Source organism: Adiantum capillus-veneris, chromosome 6, assembly GCF_014529385.1.
Source record: "Adiantum capillus-veneris isolate H3 chromosome 6, ASM1452938v2, whole genome shotgun sequence".
Lineage (NCBI taxonomy): Eukaryota > Viridiplantae > Streptophyta > Polypodiopsida > Polypodiales > Pteridaceae > Adiantum > Adiantum capillus-veneris.
The window spans coordinates 7,842,158-7,849,512 of NC_140936.1; the positions used below are offsets into that span (position 1 = coordinate 7,842,158).

A 7,355-nucleotide genomic window follows, 5' to 3' on the forward strand; every position below is an offset into this window, starting at 1 on the left:
GAGTTGGTGTACAAGGAGTTTTTTTACCTTTCCCTTTCTTGGCAACCTCAATCCATTTTTTGGCTTCGTCCGCCTTTTTCAGTGTCCTTGTTATCATCTCCGCCCATGAAGATGTCTTTGCCACACTCAGTTTCTCTTCCTCTGTGATCATCCTTACCTGTTCCTTGATTTCCTTGATTTCATCTATTACCAAGGGCTGAATTTTTCTTCTTCTAGTCCACTGCTTACTCTATCAGCAAGCTATTGTTTAAGGGCTGAGACTTCTTTTTTGAGTTTCTGTATCTCGACGTATGGGTTCGCTTGTTTGAAGTCCGAGACTTCTTCTTTGAGTGTCTGTATTTCTACGTTAAGGCTCTCTTTCTCCTTCTTCCATTGTTCACTTTCATTGAAGACCATCTGAAGGAGGTTGGCATGGGAGTAGAGGTTCAGGAGGAGTAGTAGTGCTATTCAGAGAAGAACTACAACCATTACTACATATTGTATGAAGAGATGATCATGCTAGATATATGTGGGTAAGAATGAGAGCTAACACAGGTCGATTCCTATATATTGCCATATGTTACTTTGCTCCCAGTACATCAGTGTATGCTGCATCCAGATGGTAGTCGCCTTTCTCTATTCTAAATGATGACATATGGGAGTTTTATAGGGATGGTGATATCATTCTCCTAGGGGACTTCAATGCCCGAACGGGAAACTCGTCATGAGTGATTATGTGAGGAGATGTACATATTTCTCGTAAGATACTCCTTCTTCCTCTCAGTGGAGGAGTGCACCACTCTACTGACTGAGACACTACATGGGGTTGCATTAGTGGCATACCCACACACTCAGCCGCGGGCAAGAGACGACATTCTGGGAGCATGCCCCAGAATAGTTAGTATGATCAAGAGTGTAGAGAGATGAGAGCCCAACATCAGAGGGATCTTCTTTTAGGAGTCGTCACTTACAGACAGTCTCGGATTGCTTTCCGACACCTTATGTGACGGAAGAAGCAAGCTTACCTAGCTCAGATGAAGCGATACTTATATCAGATGCTCTTTAGTAGGGACTCAGGAGAGGCATGGCGACTCTTCCATGAGCACTCCCCTCCCCCAGTGATTACTTCACTTGATGTGTGGGCCCAATATGCGACATCACTATATACGGTTCCTGGACAGGAACCCCTTCTAGACCCTACCAAGCCTTGCCCAGCTACGAGCACTTTCTTTACATTTGAGATGGTACAAAGGGCCATCGACATGATGAGGACCGGAAAGGCATATGATCATGACGGTAGCTTGAGTGCTTTTTCTAAAGGGGTAAAGAGGAGTAGCAATTAGGGCTTGAAGTGCCAAAGTACACCTAAAAGTTGTTAGAATGGCTGACAATAGTAAAGAGAGTGAAATTAATGTTGATAACTTTGATTTTGCTCATGAGCAAGCTACTAATGATGCTTCAATGCTTGTTAACTATCTTGTTTCTAGGCTTCAACAAGCCATGGGCAATCCATCTCTCCAAAGGGAAGTGCAACGGCAGCTCCGTGCTCACGGGATTCTTCAAGCTAAGCACCATGACGAGAGAACACCTAGCAAGCCTCCTTGTGAGACTACCAAAAGAGGTCTCTCTCCGATTTGGGAAGAAGAAGAGAATCCTTGTGAAGGGCTCAAGAATTTACTTCTTGATGATGCATCTCCTTCCCAAAGGTGAACTCAAGAGCCTCCACCGAAGGAACGAGAAAGAAGCGAGTCTCCCGCCACCTCGGCGGAGATGGCTCAATGAAGATGGCAGGCTAAACGCTCTCCATCACCACCAAAGCGGAGAAGACCATCGTATTCTTCTCCTCACCACAATTCAAAAAGGGATGATAAAAAGCAAGAGAAGAAAAAGGCGAGAAAGAGGACACCCTCTTCTCCATCTTCTTCATCCTCTTCCTCTTATGAAAGCTATCGTGAAGATGACAAAGATCAAGACAAGAAAAAGGCGAGAAAGAGGTCACCCTCTTCTCCACCTTCTTCAAATTCTTCACCCTCTGAAGAAAGTGATGGTGCAACCTTTGAACCATCAAAAAGAAGAGGCCATAGGAAATCCTATGCCGCATGGAAGAGGTCGTCCAAGCTGAAGAAATTCAAAGAGGGAGGGAAGAGCATCTCTTTCCTTACCTATGATGGTACCTTTGGTGCTACGGACAAAGTCTTGGCCTTTATCCAGCAATTCGATGCGGCGTTTGGAGATGAGGGCTTCACGGAGTCCTCTAATCTACGCCATGTAGCTATGCACTTTCAAAAGTCTGCCAGAGAATGGTGGTCTAGCCTACGAGCCAACGGTGAAGCTCCACGAACATGGAAGGCTTTAAGAGCTTCCATTATAAAGCAATTTTTGGCCACCGATGCCAAAGACAAAGTACTCACCGAATGGCGAATCTTAAAGCTCTCTCCCAATGAATCCATCCACAAATATGTAGACAAGTTTTGGGACCTACAACTCAAAGCCACTGTCTTCAAAAGGTTGGATTTTGGAGAGCAAAAGCAACAATTTTGTGTGGGCTTAACCAAAGAAATGGTGGAGTATGTCAACTCCCAAAGGCCACGCACCATATCGGCGGTAATACACCATACTATGGTGGCCTCTCGAATCAATTTCCAAACGGGGGTTAAAAGAAATAATAAACCCCCGGAAAACAAGGGTTCCAATGAGCCTAAGGGGAAGGACAATGTCCAAAAGTCTCCTAAGGGCAATTTCAACAAAGCTAAAGAGAAGGGAGTTTATAAAGGTAAGAATAAACTCTCTCCTGAAGAGCTTGAGCGTTATCGTAAAGATAACCGGTGTTTCAAGTGCGGCAAACAAGGGCATGCGTACCGTGCTTGTCCCCAAAAGAACAACCACCAAGATCCTCCTAGAGCTTCCTTGGTTGAAATCCAAGAGGAGGAGACTCACCAAACTCAACACAAAGGATCTCCTCTATGCCATGCTTGGGGAAAGGTAAGAGAACATGATGCTTTTATTCTCTTTGACCCTGGTTCTACTCACAATTTTATATCTATGGAGTTAGCCACCAAGCTAGGCATACAATCCTACGAGATGGGAGATATCCTACCCGCCGACAGTGCCTTCAAGGGGCAAGAAGCTTCAGTCACTCCCTTAATTGGGAAATTGAGGCTTCATGTCCAAGGCTATGTGGACAAAGAGGACTTCTTTATCTCTCCTCTCAAGCATGAGGATGTAATCCTAGGGGCACCATGGTTTGACCGCCTGGCTGCTGATGTTAAATTTCTTGAAAGGAGAATCTCCTTTAAGTTCAGGGAAAAAGACATGTATATAGATGCTAAGGAAATGGGTAACACCATCCCCATTGTACATACACCAGCTTTCAACAAGTCAATAAAGAGCTCTATTTTCGTGTACATGATTTTTGTTAAAGATTCTCAAAATGAACCTAATGCTTTAACAAACGAAAATAAAAGCAACCAAAAGGAATTAGAGTTATCCAATTTTCTCAAGGTGTTTCAAGATGTTTTTATTGACGACATCCCTTGTGAGCTACCTCCTAAACGAGGTAATGATGACCATGCAATTGAAATTCTTCCAGGAAGTTCACCACCTAATAAACCCCCTTATAGAGTTTCTCAAGCTCAACAAGAGGAGATTATGCGGCAAGTGCATGACTTAGTTGATAAGGGCATGGTTAGGCCTAGCTCATCTCCATTTTGCTCACCTGTGCTATTAGTGCAGAAGAAAGATGGCACATATCGTATGTGTGTCGACTATAGAGTGCTAAATAGGATCACTATCAAGAATAGGTTTCCCGTTCCACGGGTAGAAGACCTATTTGATAAGCTACAAGGATCGACCTACTTCAGTAGGATTGACCTAAAAAGTGGCTATAATCAAATAAGGATAGTTGATCAAGACATTGTAAAGACCCCATTTCGCACCACATTTGGTCTTTATGAATACATTGTCATGCCTTTTGGCTTGACCAATGCACCAACCACATTCAACCGCTTGATGGAGAAGCTGTTCAGGCCTCATCGAACCTTCACTGGAATGTTCTTTGATGATATTATCATCTACTCTAGTTCATTGGAGGATGTTGTGGGTTAGGTCAACACATGAACATCATACACAGCAAGAATAACCATCTACTCCACCATACTTCATTAACAACAATTCAGACACAGTAAACATGACTACTCAAAATATCAGAGTAAGCAGAGAATACACTGAATAGTTGCTGCACTGCACCATCATCATTACATTCATATCAGAGAACAGATACCTCTTGCGCAGATACATTCCCCACTTATATAGATAAATCCGACTTAACTACCCAGTCACAAGACATTCAGCAGACTGCAACTGAAAGACAGTTACATCCGACTTAGCAAAATACAGCTCAGTAAATATCCGATAAGTCGAAATCCGACTTAGCTATTCAGAGTCAGTTTCTAACATGTGCCTCTCAACACATGGCACGCCCCGGTGGTAGATTTCGCAGAAATCTGACCCGGATTCACATATCCCTTGATCAGGAATCCACCCTCTGCTGCACAGCTTCTTCCTTACTCTGGTCCTCAGCATTCACTTTATGATCCACCAGCTCTGCTTCCTTTACTGCATCTGACTCTGCTGCATAAGCTTTTCCCATTTCCACCTCTTGTGCTCTATCTGCAATCACAGTATCAATCTGCTCTTCTGCCACTTTCTCCTCAGCTACATCCTGCATCAAAAAACTATTAGTAAAATTCTCCTCTTTCTTTTCTGCCTCTGCAAGCTGCTGTCTCTTATTCTCTTCCATCTGCTGAACCTGCTGCTTCAAACAGTCTCTCTCCTTTTGCAATTCCTCCACTTCCTTCAACAATTGTGCTTCTACCTCATGCACTAACCCTGCCTTTAGCACCTCATATGGATACTTAATGACAAATCTCATTCTTTCCTTGGTCTTTTGCCACATCTCCTGTGCAACCAAAGCTAACTGCTGCTTGAGAATAGACACTTCTCCTTCTTTCATTAATACTGCACTCAAGCTAATTTCCTCCTGTGCCAACATCTGTTGCTCTAGTATCTGCAAAGGTTCCAATCTCAACCTCTGCATCTCCACAGTGACCTGTAACTCTGCATTCCTCTTTGCCATGTCTTCCAATTCCAAAGCAACCGCTGCCTCCACTTTCTCAGTCCATTGCTTAAACTCCCCCAATGATCTCTTCACTTTTGCTAACTCCATCTTCTGTTTCCCCACTGTTTCCTCCATATCCTGCTCATACTTTACTTTCATCATAGCTATCTACTCTTCAAACTCTTTCACCTGTGACACCTGTCCTTTAAACTCCATCAATTTTTCTGCATTCCTTTCAGCTTGCATACTCTGAACCTTCAGCATATTATTCTGCTGCCTCACAAATTCCTGCACCTGCTGCAGCATCTGAACTACTTTATCACTGTCCAATTTCCCAGTATCTACTGATACTCCAGAGACTTCCTCAGTACTGAAATCTAATCTAGAAAACACTCTGCTGATTGGTTCAGACTTCTTCCTCTTGTTGGATAGTGTGAAAGCCTTACCAAGCTTTATTGGTGTTTCCTCTGCTTTTACCTGCATTGGTGAATCAACATCCATGGTGCCAAATTCTGCAAACTGCATTTTTGCTGTGATTTCTTCAAAGGCCTCTCCTGGAGTATATTTGGCTTTCACCAAATCCTCATAAGCCTCCATATGCTTAGCATTAAACTTCACAAATCCTGTCTTTTCAGAATGCACCATGATGGGATGCTCAATCTGAACTGGCTGCTGCTTCTCCTGAACCAGTTTTTCTGCTTTCACAGGCCACCTTGCTTCACCATTCTGTACTCTCTGTGCAAAAAAAAACAATGCTGACAAGTAACCACATAACCTACTATTTGCCTGTGTCTTCCTCTTGTCTGAAGAATGAATCTCTGCTGCCAACTTTTCATACACCCAGTGAGCCCAGCTCACTTCTCCTCCCTGCTCTGCATAGCTTAATGGTGCAAAGTTTTCTTTTGACATATAATCAAACTTCACAATAAAGCATAGCCTCTCCAAGTACCACTTAAGCTGCTCTCTCCTAGCATATGCCACATTCTTTAACATGTAATACTGCCTGCCTCCTTCTCTTGGACCAAACTCCTTTTTCAGTGCTTCCTCTGAACACTTTGGAATAGGTGTATTAGGATGCAAAGGCAGCTTGAACACCTCAGACACCAACTCCACATTGAGTACCACATGCGGTGACACTCTCCCCTTAGTCTTCCTAAGTATTTCCAACTGAGACTTTGCATATACATTGTTTCTACATTCTTCCCAAGGCAGAATGGCAAACTCATACAATCCTACCTGCTGCAACCATATGGCGTTGCGCTCTGCCTGACAATCTATGTCAACTTTGAAATCCATAAAAGGGTCCATTAATGCTTGCATCACCTTACCTTCTGACACAGGAGTCGGCATTGGCGTTTCCTCTTCTGCAGAGTCACTGTTTTCGTCTGCACTGCTAACGTCAAGCCGCATAGGCAAAGATTTGCTTCTCAAACGTCGCCCCGAACCTTTGGTCTGCTCCTCATCAGGGTGTGGTTGCATGGCCATCAATTGCTTTGCTTTCGGCATGGCAGGACTGAATAAAGCTTCTTCAAGCGAAAACCCGAATGCTCCGCGCTGCTGCATGTGTACTGAACTTTTGTTGCATGTATGATTATACTCGCTGCACCATGCACACATATCTCCACCCAGTATCCTTGAAGTGCTACGAAACTTCTTTTCAGCACACTCCCCGAAGTTATTAATCGGTCCTAATAATTTCTTATTAAAAATTCCGACTTGGTCAGTTCCGACACAGGTACTCTTCCAACATCTACAATGTTGAATCGGATGTGCACTTTGGAACTGCCTACTTCCTCCAACCCGTGAATTATATGGGATACTATGAAAAGACCTCCTCAAATCCATGCAAGCCAGCATTTTTCCTTTTCCTTTTGTTGATTCTGAATCTCCTGGCTGTAGGGGTATTACAGTCATACAGGCTACACTTGGCCAATCCAAATGAGGTGGCTTTCCCTGAAATTTCTTCAGCCTGAAACCATTAACTGCCTTTTCCACTCTTGTACCAAACACATCAGCTATGATGAATGTCCCTTGTCCTTTATCCTGCACAATCTGATATGGTCCCTGATATCTCAATGACAATTTACCAGGATGTGGTCCCAGCTTAGAGTTGTACAACATTACCCAATCGCCAACCTGAAAGATCTTGAACTTCACATTCTTGGTCACCCATGCTTGTCTTCTTCTTTGTATGACTTCAGTAATGTAAGAGCTTACCAACCTATCCTCCTCCAGCTGCATCAGATACTTGTTCCTGTGT

At 43.6% G+C, this 7,355-nt stretch overlaps 1 pseudogene; it reads right to left on the bottom strand.

Moving 5' to 3' along the window:
- Positions 1-4,507: 4,507 nt before the first annotated feature.
- LOC147455103 (uncharacterized) lies at positions 4,508-6,658 on the bottom strand (annotated as a pseudogene).
- Between the last annotated feature and the right edge of the window lie 697 nt (positions 6,659-7,355).